This window comes from Numida meleagris, chromosome 4 (assembly GCF_002078875.1).
Source record: "Numida meleagris isolate 19003 breed g44 Domestic line chromosome 4, NumMel1.0, whole genome shotgun sequence".
Classification (NCBI taxonomy): Eukaryota; Metazoa; Chordata; class Aves; order Galliformes; family Numididae; genus Numida; species Numida meleagris.
The window spans coordinates 67,035,305-67,049,632 of record NC_034412.1 but is presented as its reverse complement, the minus strand read 5'-3'; the positions used below and the strand labels follow the sequence as shown (position 1 = coordinate 67,049,632).

Sequence of the window (14,328 nt, the reverse complement as noted above, 5' to 3'; positions counted from 1 at the left end):
GAGATGCAACTGCTGATTCTCTCTGCTGGGCCCTGTAAAAAAAAAAAAAAAGAAAAAAGAAATAGGCCTTTTCTCCCTGCTCTAGAACTACAAGGCTGCTCAAAAAAAAAAAAACCACCACACATCAAACCTAGTTTCAAATGATTGGTAGTATTGAGCAGGCTGATAATACTAAGCAGAGGAGAATATAATGATTTCATTTATTTAATAACTGAAGACAGTGGCAAGGAATGATGAGAGCCAATCAACTGAAGACATAGAAATTAGGGCAGTAATAGCTTCCTATTCACTATCTTCCTGTATTGTAGAGGACCAACACAGTTTTACCAAAGTCAGTGGAGATTATGCTTGCTCACATCAGAGAAGGACCTTGCTTCAACTATTTAATGATCAACAGTAATAGAAGGATTTTCTAAAGAACCTGTTTCTTCAAAGTCAGGAAAATGCAAAAAACTGTTCAGTTCATGTATAAATCTTGTACTGTTCGGAACATAGATCTGCTTGACAGAGGTGACTTATTTGCTAGGGGACAGCATTAAACAGAAAGCAAACTGAACTTAACTTAGAAAGGAAATAACATACACAGTTGTAGTCTGAGGACTAAAAGTTTCACTGGTGTCATGCTATTTATTAAGTCTTAGAAAACTACTGAATCAGTTGCTTCCTGAGTAAGCAACTTTCTCCTTAATCTCACTTTCTGGACATTATCCAATTTACTTGATTCATCACCTCTCAACTTGTAGCCCCTGTTGATCTTCAAAAAACTAGTCCTTTGGATTCTTTTCTTTTTGTTGCCAAGGATTCTGTTAAAATGAAAAAAAAACAAACAGCCATGCTTGCTTGACTTTAAGGAATTTGCACCAATATAGAACAGTGATGACTTACAGCATGTTCAAGAAATGCACACTTCCAAGCACAGAAGAAAAACAACCAGCCCTAGTTTTAAGGTGCAAGTATTATTTATTTTCTCTATGCAGGGAAGTTTATAAAAATTTGATTTTACTTTTTTAAACTCACTGAAAAGATTCCAGTAAGCTGGACAAACCTTACAGTATGCATTATCAAATACACTATTACAAGCCGGGTGGATATGGAAAGAACATTTGGAAAATTGACAAGGTTTTGCTTAACAAACAATACTGCAGAGGTTTTCAGGAGGAGTAAAATTTTCAAGCTAATCCTCACAGTAACTGGAGACGGTGTCACAAACATTATGTTTGTGTATGTCATATTCTAAGACAAATCATATTCTAAAACCTTCCTCTGATTTTCGCATCACCTAGGACAGCAGCCTGTATGTTCCACAACGGAGGACAACGTCATGCACCACACTCGGTTATTCTGGGTAAGTGTTCTCCTCATATCTTCTCCTGGACATTCCCATCAGGAAGGCCTTTGACCTGAAGGTGTACCCAGAACCCTGGATACACCTTGGAATCAGATGAATATCCTCATCAGCCTTTTGTTTGTTTTGTGTATTATTTATTTCTGACTGCAACTCTATCTCAACTGTCAGACATTTCCGTCAAATACTTCTAGAAATACATCTGTAGAAAATACTCATTTAATTAAATTAATTAATTAAATTAATAATCAGTATTTTCTGCTGAAAATTCTCATAAGAATATCCTACCTGCTCAAAATTTTATATATAGGCTTCCACAGAATAAGGATGTTACAAGGTACAAGATGAAACTTGTTTTAAGATTCACTGTTTCTCCAGTCACTACTTAATGTGTCACTGAGACTAAATTTCACTTCCATTCCCATGGCTTAGAACTCCATTGCTCTAGCCTTCAGCTAGAGATGCCCAGCAACAGAAGGTGTTCACAGAATTAGGTGAAAGGCAGTCACAGCTTCCCTGGCCTTAGAGCTTCCTCATCTTTATTAGGGCAACAGTCCTTCCTGGCATCTGTCTCTCTATAATCCTGATTAAAAATAATTCTTCTAGTCTAGTCTATGTTGCAGTTCAGATACCAATACTCAAATAGACTTCTACCGGGTTAGAAACAGATTAAGAGTCTGGCTCAAGATAATACTCTAGTCTAAGCAGGAAATGTTTAATGTTAGTTATTTCACTGTCAAGTGTGAACATCCTTTCCCTGTCCATGCCCTATAAAAAAGCCGAGCACACACCTTCCACTTAATTTGCCTTTTAGGAAGGCCAAAGACATAGTTTTAGTTCTACTATGACAAACTATTAGGTAGGTACAATAGATATAATACTTGTCAGAGGCAATGCATTTACTGCACAGATCATAAAACTCTCCCTGATTTCCATTTGATTTTGGGCAGGGAGTGAAGACCAAAACTCTCTCAAAATAGCAGTTGAAAATGGCAGCTATCATCAGAATACTGACCCCATCCATGGTCCATTCCTTTCCCAGATTGAGATTCCTGGATAGTGAAGAGCCAAAAACAGGACAAGTGAATTGTTCTAGCAGTGTAGGCTATGGTTCACAGCCTGCTGTAATGTCATGTAGTCTCAGAATGCAAACATCCATGCATAGCTCAAGCTTGGTAACAGTTAACAAAATCTTTCATTTTTCACTGCATTCAACTTTTGTATTTATCCTTTACTTACAGTATCTCAGATTTTAGTACTAAAGCCCTTGAGAAGCTTTTGCTTTCCATTACTCTGAAGGCACATAAATTTTTCCTTCTAAAGTAACATCTACCAAATTAAAAACATTGTGCAAAAAAATCCAGAATAACTTTCCTATCGAAAAAATTAACATAAAAGTACCAAATTAAATTGTCATATTTCACCTGATACTTCTATCTTTATAAGATGATTACATTTCAGAATGTTTTATGACAGATCAAATCTTGCTCAATTTTCAGGGAAACAGATTGCTTGTGCACAAATATACAAATACTGTGTATCTTATCCTACAATGACTTTACACGTGTCAGATGAGTGTTCAGATGCATCCAAAAACAAGTCTTAAATGGATCTCAGTTCTAACAGAGAAGAAAAAAGTCAATGAAAACATTTATGAAGCAACACATTCCAAATATTCAATCTAGTTTTGCTCTGCACCAAAAATTGTTCTGGAAAATATTTTGAGGATAACATTTCCAATTGTGAATTAGATACAAAGTTAATAATTTCAGATATTGTCCTCAAATGAGAATCATGCCTGAAGGCATGTTTTATAGGACTTGAGTACAAAACATAGAAGCCCCACTGGGTTTTCTGAAGAAATCAAGCCAAGGTGCTAAACTGAGTCACAACAGACAAGAAGTAATGATACAAGATAACTAATTACAACAGAACTAAAATCATTTTAAAATTGTACTATTCTTAATGGTATATTTGTGAACCACCATTCAAGACTAATTGCCATCAACAGGAATGTTTTATTGAGACAGAAGATTGATCATAGCAAAAAATGATTTCATCTCTCCTGGTGCAGGGTTCAGTTTGTCTTCAAATGCATAATCACCAGCTTCTGATCCCATTAGTCTAAATGTCTTTAAACTTTATGCTGAAGACCACATTTTTAGATACACCTTGGCAAAACACAGAACTCCAATCGTCAAGAAAACATTATGCCCATTTTATAGTTTACACTATATTTCGAAGGAAATAGACAACTAAAGGAACACAGGTAAGAAGGGCCTGAAACAAAGCTTTGCTTTACTCTCCTTTTCTCCCCTTGTGTATCTTTGGCATCTCTCCTATTACTGCCCACAATAGCAAACAAGAAAAGGCAAGAAAATTTATCAGGAATTCTAAGAAAACAATCAATTTCCTTCAAAGCCTGTAACTGAATACAGTCCAGATTATATCTGTAATTATAACACATTGCTTCCTCTCTTTTATGAAACTCATACAAAAAAAAAATTAATTGCAAAGCAAAGATCTTCAATCAAGCACAAATAACAAACTCAGTCTCACCTGTTGATTCTATTGGCTCCATTATAATCCTGTGTGTATGAGGCACTGTACCAACTGAAAGGTCAAGCTAGCAAAAACATTGCCATAGTGCAGTATAATCCATAGTTGCTCTTTAGGCGGGTCACTAACTGTGGCATGAAAAGGTCAAGTTGTCACGACACATTTGAGATCAATCATCCTTTTCATTCAACTGCTGCAAGGAGATTAAAGAGGACCAAACATTGGAGACTTTTCAGTTGAAATACAAGACATCCAAATGCAGTTTTCCATGGAAGCTCTATTACTGTATATATAAAGAATCTCAAAGTCTACATTATTCAAGTCCGAAAGGATTATTTTAATCTTATTTGGTGTCCACAAACTAAAATAACTTCAGAGAAAGACAAAACAGACCACATTAGTACAAAGCAAGCATCAGCACAAGAAAAATAAGGAACTGCCTCTTTGAGAAGGAACTACACATTTAAAAAATAGCATTGATACTTAAACTGCATTCAGTTTTATCAATCTTAAAAATCTTTATAGGTACCTTCTCTAAATTGTATTTCATCACAGACTCAGTAAAAAAAGAAAAAGCTCCTACATTTTTGTGCCTATGGTATTGGGAAGAGATGTTTATTGCAAGTCACTGATCTCTACTTGTTCAGAAAGAGATAAAGCATTTGAGCATCTCCAGCACTACGCATTTACCTCTTATCTGAGTTACTCACTGAGAAAGGACTGTTGATGGCAACAACATCTCCTTTCCTAAACTTCCCTTTGCTGCCATTCATAGACTGCTGTCTTCCTAACAGGTATGGGTGGACCCTCAGCAGCCTGTTTTAAAGGCTCACAGCTTTGTATCTGACTCAATGAAACTTTTATGAAGAGTACAGCAAAGGGGACAGATTGTTTCATTCATTCCACTCCTTATCAGATGTAAAACACTGGATAAGGGATGTAATATGCTCCCATTTAATTTTTTTTTTTCTGTTGTATCACTGCATATCTTCCTCCTGGTTGCTGTATCATTAGCTATTCCTGCAGGAACTGAACTTGCCTGAGCAGATGTGAGTGTAGGTGTGCTCTCAGGCCTACTATATGAGCAAAATTACCACACTAATTTTAGCTCACAGAAGTACTAAACTCAAGTACTTGTCCTGTGTCTTAGGCGAGTAGACTAGTAATAATAAACCTTAAGGCACTTAAAGATAAATCTGATTTTGATGGGACAGAAATTTAGCTGTGCACAACACCACAGCAGTCCAGAGAGTGCACAACACCATGCAGAATCAATGTTAGCAGCTTACAGGACAGAGTTCTATATTTCAGCAATCTGAGACAATATCTGCAACTTACAGTCTAGATCTCCAAGCCCAGCTTAGCTGAAGGATGGGCTGTGAGAAGTCTTCAGAATAATTCTGTAGGACTAGAAGAACAATGAAACTTTCCATATAGTCAATGATTGTAACAACAGACAGATCACAGAGCTGTATCTGTTTCTACATCATACTGCCGTCACTGAGGTTTTCAGTATTTCTAAGAGCATAAAGATGCTATGTAACAAACAGTTCCTCCTGACCTTTTATGTTAGTAGGTTTTCTGAAAGATGAAACCCACATCTCAACTGAGGTGAATTTAGATGTTAGAGTACTGTGCTTATTTTTTCATATTTTTCCTCTTTATTTCAACTTTTGCTCAGCACCTGTTCCCTCTACAGCAAACAAACATTAATCAGTCACCTTTGCCCTGACTGAATACCCCTGGTATAATAGTATGCTTGGCACAGTGGGCAATATTTGGAATGTAAGTAATCTCATACCAATCAAGTTAAACTATAACCTAAACTAACTTCAGTACAAATTCTAAAAGGTCCATCAGCTTTAGAAAGCATGAACTGCAGGATTTCTAAGCTTGGAATTACAGCCACCATGCACCAATAGCATCTTCAAGGCAGCACAAGGACTTGCATATTCAGAAAACCAACCTGCAAAAACCTAACTGCTCAAGTTCATGCCCCTGAATCCATCTGAATGCGGAATGAAGGCAACAGCAAACAGAAATCCCTGATGAGTTAAAGAAATGGGAAACAGGTGGGTACTAAGAGGGGCTGTGGTGTGGCTGGGCAACATGGAGCTTGCACCTCTGCCAGGCATAAAGAAAAGAGACAGGAAAGAAAAGATGAAGTGGGAGAATCCTAAACAAAGGTGTTCTGAATCAGGGAGTCAGAGGAGCGTAGGAGAGTATGAGCTAAAGCCTGAGGTGAGTTGGCTGCAAACTTGTTTTGGAGTGGGGATTGAGTGGGTGGAAGGCTTCAGAGAAAGCCTCCTCAGTCTAAGAGGCAGCTGAGGAAAATGGTACTGTGAAAACCTGTAGGGGGAGAATGATAGGGCATTTTAACTGTCACTCAAGTTGTTGATCACTTTACTTCTTCCTGTAATTATGCTTAAAATGTGGGAAATACAAGTGGGTTGTTAACCACTCCTTAGCAAGAAGCTCAAGCATGGAAATTTATGCCACCTCTCCTGTAGCTTATGCCATCATAACAGGCATTTGACATTCTTCACCAAGGGTTCACCCGTTACCATCCACTTCCACTTCTTGGGATAGCCTTTCTCTAGATGAACCCCCAAACATAAGTCACTGAGTTCATGAACTCCACTACCTCAACATGTACCTGCTGCCTACAAAAACAGAAGATATCAAACAGGAGGGGACAAAAGTCACTCCAGGAATAGGCTTTCCTCACCCGAAAAGCCATGGCATTTTTGCATAAGTCTGCCCAGACAGGCTTTCCCTTGCTCATAATGTCACCACAGCAAGCTCTTGCCTGCTGTATCTCCTCTCAAAAGCCTCTCACCCTCCTAGACAAGGAGTGTCCTCCTTGTCTTGCCCTCTCAAGACACGCCTAATCCTTCCAAAACGAAGCTGTGCACTGGAAAATATACCTCAACAAGGCTTTCTCTTTTCTTACAAGGAAGATGCAAACACTGTTGGACATTAGACACTCAGCAACATTGTCACCACATGATCTGAATTTCCTCCTCTCAAAGGGATCTACTATTCCTGGGAAAAGATTTAGCTGCTGACAAAGGGTCTCTTATTGAGATTATGAGCTCCATCACCACTCCTTTTGCTTTCCCATGCCAGTTCCGACAAACATTTCTGCCACCTATGTCACTTTCAAAGCACATGGACATTACATAGAGTCATCTGCCCCTCCTGGGGCTAACTAATCCCCTACAGAGGGGCTTTTCACAAGGTAACAAGCAAGCCTGTTTAAACATGAGGCACTTAGCTCGTGAATAAGTGTCCCCTCAACACAAAGACTCCCTTTTCATGTGACTAAAGGTCTATCTGGGCATGAAGCACAAGAACACCATAACCACTGCACCCTCTTCTTTTCACCTCAACCTCAAAGATACCTGCAACTTCTTGGCATGTGTCTTTCCACTCTTTTGAGTGTTTTTCTTCCTACAACACTGCAAGCCTACCCAAATTTCTCCTAAACATGAGGAATTTAGCATGAAAACTGCATAATACCTTCTAGTCTCCCAAATTTAGGACAGAAGACATACAGTAGTGTTTGCCTCTTCCATGCTATGCTTTCCCACCATCCTCCAGTGGATACCTTTTCACCAACTCCCATCAAACACACTCACATAGCTGCCAAACCCACAACATCCTCAGAACACACGGAAGCACTGACATCTTCTCAAGGGCAAGACTTCACCCTACCCCCATAACAGGTCCGCTTGCAAGACAAACCCACTGAAGCATGAGGCACTCAAGCTCATGAATATCATCACTGTACTCTCCTGCCACCCCCACCACCCTCACAACATATGGAAGCTGCACACATGCATGTGTCAGTCCTAGAGTAGGATGCTCTCCCCACGTGTTTCTCACAAGCAAGCAAGATTGCCTGAATACCTCTGTTCATGAAACCATGCTACTTCAGCACTTTTTTTTTTTTTAACCTTGCCACCCTAAAAAGCATCTGCTTCTTCCAGGCAAGCCTCCTCCATCCCCTGCTAAAGATCTCTTCCCCAGAGACAGCAAGCTCACTCAAATGCCTCTCATACACAGGGCACTTTGCACATTTCTGCCAGCTCCGCTGCCTTCACAGACCACAAACTCATACAAGCATCTGCTCCTCCTCAGGGTGGCTAATCCTTTCTGACAGGGAACATTTTTCCAAGACAAGTCAATACAAACACTAATCAGCTCATGAGCATCACTGTAGCCACAGACATTCCCACTGCCTTCACAAATGAAGGTAACATCTAAGCTAGTCCCCTGAGCCCTCCACCCCCTGTGGGAATCCATTCTCCACAATGAGGGACTTTTGCTGACATGAATCCAATGAACTTGAGGCATTCAGCTGGCAAACACAACTGCATGTTCCTGCTGACCCCATTACAGAAAAAGGAATTCACTCAACTATCTGCCACTCCTGAGTAAGGCCTTCCCCTCCCTGCAAGTAGTTCCTATCTTGGGAGGCTAAGCCCCTCCAAACACCTCTCAAACTTGAGAAACTTCACTTGGAAACAGCATCTCACCTTCTGCTCCACATCTACCCCCAACTGAAGGTGTGCACCTCAGTGCATTTCTCCTGTGCAAAGCTTCCTCACCATCTTCTGTGAAGTATCTTCACAAACCCACAGGTCTGCTCAAATGTGAGACACTCTGAGCACTATTGCAGATATATTCGTGCTGACCCCACAGCACTTTTCATCTGCTCATAAGCATGTACTGCTCTTGGGCAACACTGCACTCCCTTCAGCTGTCCATTCACACAGAAGCCTGCCCAGAAATCTAGTCCTTTCCCTTATGAGAAAAAGATGCACATACAAGCATGTGACAGATTGTAAGAAGGCTCTTCGCACAACACAGATTACTTTTCAGTAGCTTCCCTCAGAGAGGTGGTATTTAAGCTCATCTCACTGCCACCACTCACTACTGCTGATGTTGACTTCACAGTATACAGAAGTAGCACAAAAGGCACCATCCCTCCATATTTAAAAAAAACCAAAAACTATAAGCCCTTTTGGACAACAGGGATTTAAATTCTCCTGTCATGACCACAGCAAACAAATTGAAATCTGGTAGCTGTTCCTCTTCCACAAGACCCTGCTTATAAGTTCCTTCTCAATATAAGCACACACTCCAGACTTAAAACACTTATGATAACAATTGCATGATCCTGCAGCCTCCACAGCACATGGAAGCTGTGCACAAGTGTGTGCTACTGTTTCTGGAGAGTCCCCTCACCATCTTCTCTATAATCCCACTACTTCACAAGCTGCATTACAGCTGCACACTCCTAACTCTTTTATCACTCACACATCCAACATTCCTGTATAAGACTTCATTCCCTTTTCACATTACTGTAACAACACAGTTTATTTCACCTGTAAACACTTTCATTCGCACACATCAAGCCCCACAGCAAACTCAGATCGCACACAGGTCTCCACCCCAGGTGAGGCTCTCTACCCTTGGGGTTCCATTCTCCCATAACATACCCATACTGATACTTCTCAACAAGAAAACCATTGCTCATTAACACAAGCCCTACCACACACGCACTGCTTCTACCAGCATCACTCTTAAAGCTGTGGATCTCTCACCCTTCACTGAACGTTTTTCCTACTGCATACTCCTGCTGCCCCACTACAATTACTACACACAGCTCACGTACATCTGCCCCTCCATAACAAAACCATCCCTCCCTCTCAAGGATTTTTCTGTGAGCCAAACCACAGGCTTCTCAAGCAAATCTGCATCCTCCTATCAGGACTGTAAGCCCCTTCAGATGCAACTCTGCTGCCCAAGAAAACAGACCTCAATCTCCAAGACAGCACCTAGACATAGCTCTACTGCAGAGCAAATTCATTTTGTATCACTAGGCCTTTCCACTCCACTTTCTCAGCAAGCAGAAGCAGATACAACAACATCCTTAAAATCACCCCCCTCACACCTGTGAAAACCTCCTCAGGTTTTGTCCCTTTCCAGAAGGTCCTGAGCCTAGACAGCTGCAACACATGAGGCATTCAGGTTACAAACAGGTGTTCCATGTTATCCCTTCATCAGGGATCCTTATGCAGGCAGAATCCCCTCCTACATACACGCACCACTACCACACTGTAACTTCCAGCAAAAACTTCTGTAAGGTACACAACGGAGAGAGCAGACTGACCAACTAATCCAAAAATCCCCAAAGGATATATGTCTGTGGAAAGCTTAACTCTTACCCTACACTTTTTAGGGGAGAGTCAAGTCTCCCAGCAGCTTAGGAACAATATACAAGCCTATCGTACCTGACAATCACCATCAAGGAAAGGAAAGTAGCTCCCCACCATCTTCCATTTTATAGATAATCTCACTCCTTGCCAGTAGTTCTCTTCCTGAAAGATAAGGTAAGCACCATAAATAGCAACCAGTAAACAGGTGCTGACTGTTGCTGCTTCATGCGGCCTTGGGATGTTATAGCCTGCCACAATCACAGCAGAGGGCAGCCATCTTGCAATGGATTTCTGCTATCTGTGCCCCTGGGAGCATATGTTTGTAAGTAGTAGAGTCTTAACTGTGGAGATTATTTTATATTTAGTGCAGCATGGTAGTTGAAGGTACAGAAAATTGTGGAGTCTTAATTTAAGAATAGCTTTCCCCTCTTTTTTATTTTTATTTTTATTTTGCGTACCTCGAAAGTGAGGAGAACTGTTTTTGCTAGTGTGTTCATGGATACTGAAGAGATAATGCTTATAGCTTCCTTAATTTTACATTATTGTGTTTTCATCCAAATTAAAACAATTACAATTAAAAAAAGTAAACTTAGTGAACATTTATTTTCTATACCTTCCAAATGATTTGTCTCTGGCTTTAAAGGTCACATTGCTGCAGACATTGAGGAGCCATTTGAACACATATGCATTTGTATATATGAAAATCTTTCTCTTGTTGTTTTTCTAATGTGTTTACGGTTCAAAAAAAAAAAATGGTAGCAAGAGATTGCAAGATGAGAAGAGCTGAGAATAAAAAACAGTTTCATCACAAGGTCCTAATTTTTAATTCTTAATGTGTCACACTTTTCCCTTAAATTTTAATACAGGTCTGAGAATTTCAGAGAGATTTCATGGGTGGGATGACCATGCTGTTGTTATACTATATCATAACTTTACAGAAGCAATTGGGACAGAGAGTAAATGCTTATTTTGGAGGATATTATATATTATCTCATAGAAAAGTTCAAACGCTGTTTTATTTTATAGCTTCTTTCATTTTGTCAACTTTTCAATTGTCTATTTAGCAGTCATATTTCAAGGTTAAAGGTGTATGTTAAAAAGCATTTATTTCCTAATCTCTTACCTGTTGTACAGGATTGAATCCCATAGTGATGGGTGAGGGCTGAGATTATGAGAAAAACATGGAGAAAGTTAGTCTTATAATTACAGCTATTGTTTGTGATGAAGGGCCAAACCAATCCCACAAGCTTAGTGTAGCCATTAATTTCCATAAAATGAGATAAGTTTTCTATCTTTAAGGAAAGGTGAAACAGCCCCTAGAGAAATTTCTCAATGGGAAGTTAGTGGGTGTTATTACAGTGCTAAAATAGAGAACTTGTTCTGGACTAACATAAGGCAGATCATTTAACTTGGCAATATGTCTTCCTTGTAGAAACTAGTTCATTTCTTCACTGTAATATCCACCAATCAGTGTGCAAGTTCCAGGGCACTGAAAGCTATGAGAGCTTATTTTGAGTACATAAAAACTCAGGGCCTTGTAATAGACTGGCAGGTATGATTAAAAATGTACATTTTGTTGTTGCCAAAAGGCTAATTCTGTGATGTGCATGGATCAAACCCATCTCTGCTTTGTTTCTGAGGTAACCTTTTCCTGATTTTTCTTGCTATGCTTGCCTGATTTTTTTTTTAAAGGCTGTATCCCTTTTTTTTTTTTATTACTGCACCTTCCTAATTATGCTGCTGATGACCTTGGATAGAGTCCTATTTTTCCCTAGAAGGAGAAAGGCCTTAAGAAATGTAAAGTTAGAAGTACGTTATGTTGAATTTTTGCCTTAACTAATCTGGTAATCTATGAACTACTTAATTATCAAACATTCTGTTGAGATTAATCACTGAGAAGTTTCTACCTGAGTCTTCATTTTGATGTCGAATTAGTGATAGAAGCTTTGAGTTCCTTATGAAATATAGTTGAGATTTCATTTTTGAATGCAAGCACAGTTTGTATGCATACTACTAAAGACAAGAAATGCTTCAGTGACTTTTCTAGTCTTTTTTCAAACATTTTATTGCTTTCATTACACTGGGTTGTAGTCACTAAAATGCAACTAACTAGATCCTTACCAAAAAAACGGTTATCTAAATATTGAACAGAAAATATTGCACAGAGCAAGATGATTAGGCTTCACACTATTAAGTGCTTGGTATTGAGAAAAACACTGTACTTTGTGGAAAAAATGCAGAAGTAATAGTAAAAGTTGTAATAAGATCTGTGGTTGGCTTGGCAGTGGATGAAGAATCTGCAGACAGCTTTTAGATTTGCTGCTTTATGCACTAGCTGTTTGTTTTGTGGCAGACATTTTTAAAAACTTGCTTAGTAATTGCTAGTAAGGTGCTCTTACTGCCCAAAGCTACTGAGTGGTTGAGTGAATGCTTTATATACTTCTGCTTATAACAAAAGTGAGGTGAAACAAGTGAAGTACTAACTACTTTACTCTGGCAAGTTAGTGAACATCTGAGCTATGCTTGGCTCATAAATCAAGACAGAAGTTGGCCACCCAGATGGATTTCAGCATAATTCCTCTGCCTAATGCTGCTGGGCAGGGCACATGAGTTAGAGCCCAGTCCATTTACTATGAAGTTGCTAAACCCTAGCGGAGTAGAGAATGAGCTAGGGGTATTTGCACAGACTTACTGACACAGGGCTGGAGAGGAGTTTGCTTTTCATGGAGACTGTATTCACCTTGGTAGAGGTACAGTCCTATTGTTGAATTTCTGGAGAAAGTCTTACGTCTTCAATGTTTTCCTTTTCTGATGAAACAAGTGACTCTTTCAGTGCAGATTTTGATGTGTAATGTATGCACAAAAAAACCAAGCCAATCAAATACCGAGTGGATGCCAAGCTAAACTACAATTAAAACTGCATGTGCTCCATGAAATGTAAAAGTGACCTTTCAAAAACCAACTGATGGCTGAAAAAGCATTTGTAGCAGCACTTAAAATACATATTTTTAGATATTTCTGAGAACATGTGGCTTCACTAAAAATTCTCTGACTCTCCACTGGAACTACTGATTCCATTGTACATCTGTGACAAAATTAGTTGCCCGATTTGCACTTTTTGGTGGTACAGACTTGGAATTAAGATTTTCTTGGTATAATCTACGGTGAGGTTTGGAGACAGAGGATTAAAACTGCAATATATAATCCCAAGTTATTTGTCATGCAATAAGAAGTTATTGCTAAGCCTTTGGATCTGCTGAAGAAAATGCTTGGAAGTAAAGATGGAGACAACAAATTTTGCAGTCCAGGTAGCCTCTAATGAATCCCTTTGACAATATAATTCAGTGTTACAGAAAATTCTATTTACACTGACTTCCTTAATCTCTTGCAATTCAATGATATTGCAGGATCTTCCCATTTACCATGTTGAAAGGGAAAGAAGAATTGAAACAATGTTACTCCTGTTAAGTTAGGAAATGCACTTCTTTGGGAAAGAAATGCCAAGCATCTTTTGTAGTATAAAAGAGAATTTTGACACAACTGGCTGCCGGCTTCACTTGACTTGCTACCAAACTGGAATAAAGCATTGCAAGTAGTATATACGCTGTTCTGTACCTACTGACTGTGCAGTTAATGTCCAGGGGTTAACCAGGAATACAGCTGGAGTAAACTCAAAGCTTCTTAGAGGGTAAAACTGATGTAGCAGAAGCAAAGCTGGGAGGAGGATAAGTGTCAGGTCTGGTGTTTCTTTCAGGTGGATTGAGAGGTGAAGATGCTTCTAGGGCATGGTGCAGGTTTTTCTGAGTGCAACTCTCTCAGAAATCTGTCTTATCCTTTCAGAGATGACAGTAGCTTGTAAGTCCTTCCAAGGCTCTGTCATAATGGAAGTACGCGGTGAAGATATCGGTGCTTTTTCTGCCCTATACAATTACTTGCTTTGTGCCGTACAGTCCTCGTTTGTGACTAATAGTAAGTGGTGGAATACTGTGAACAACTGGGAGTTTGCACAGTAGCATTATTCAAACTAGTGTTTTTTTGCCAATAGAAACTCAAATGTATTTAATGCTATCGTATTTCCCTAGCAACGTTCCAGATTGGCTGGTAGACTCTGAAAGCCCTCTTTATTGTACTTTCTGCAAAAAAGCCTGACATAAGATTAAATAAACGGTTGTTGTGATTGTAAGCCTTTTAAAATGG

At 39.4% G+C, this 14,328-nt stretch overlaps 1 protein-coding gene and 1 long non-coding RNA gene across 5 annotated transcripts in view; one reads left to right on the top strand and one right to left on the bottom strand.

Annotated features, from left to right (window-relative positions):
• LOC110398972 lies at positions 964-9,816 on the bottom strand. The gene is made up of 5 exons (XR_002438780.1): positions 9,731-9,816; positions 5,243-5,312; positions 3,905-4,097; positions 2,361-2,397; positions 964-1,430 (listed from the first exon to the last, which is right to left on the bottom strand). It is a non-coding gene; the product is annotated as an uncharacterized LOC110398972 (long non-coding RNA).
• The window catches only part of SORBS2 (sorbin and SH3 domain containing 2), a 194,750-nt gene continuing 190,451 nt past the window's right edge, over positions 10,030-14,328 (top strand). For 3 of the 4 annotated variants that reach the window (XM_021396835.1, XM_021396832.1, XM_021396834.1), the window contains exon 1: positions 10,350-10,453. The gene's annotated coding sequence lies outside the window, so the exon portion shown is untranslated. Of the gene's footprint in view, positions 10,306-10,349; positions 10,454-14,328 lie in introns of those variants that run through there. The other variant, XM_021396833.1, reaches the window with a different exon arrangement.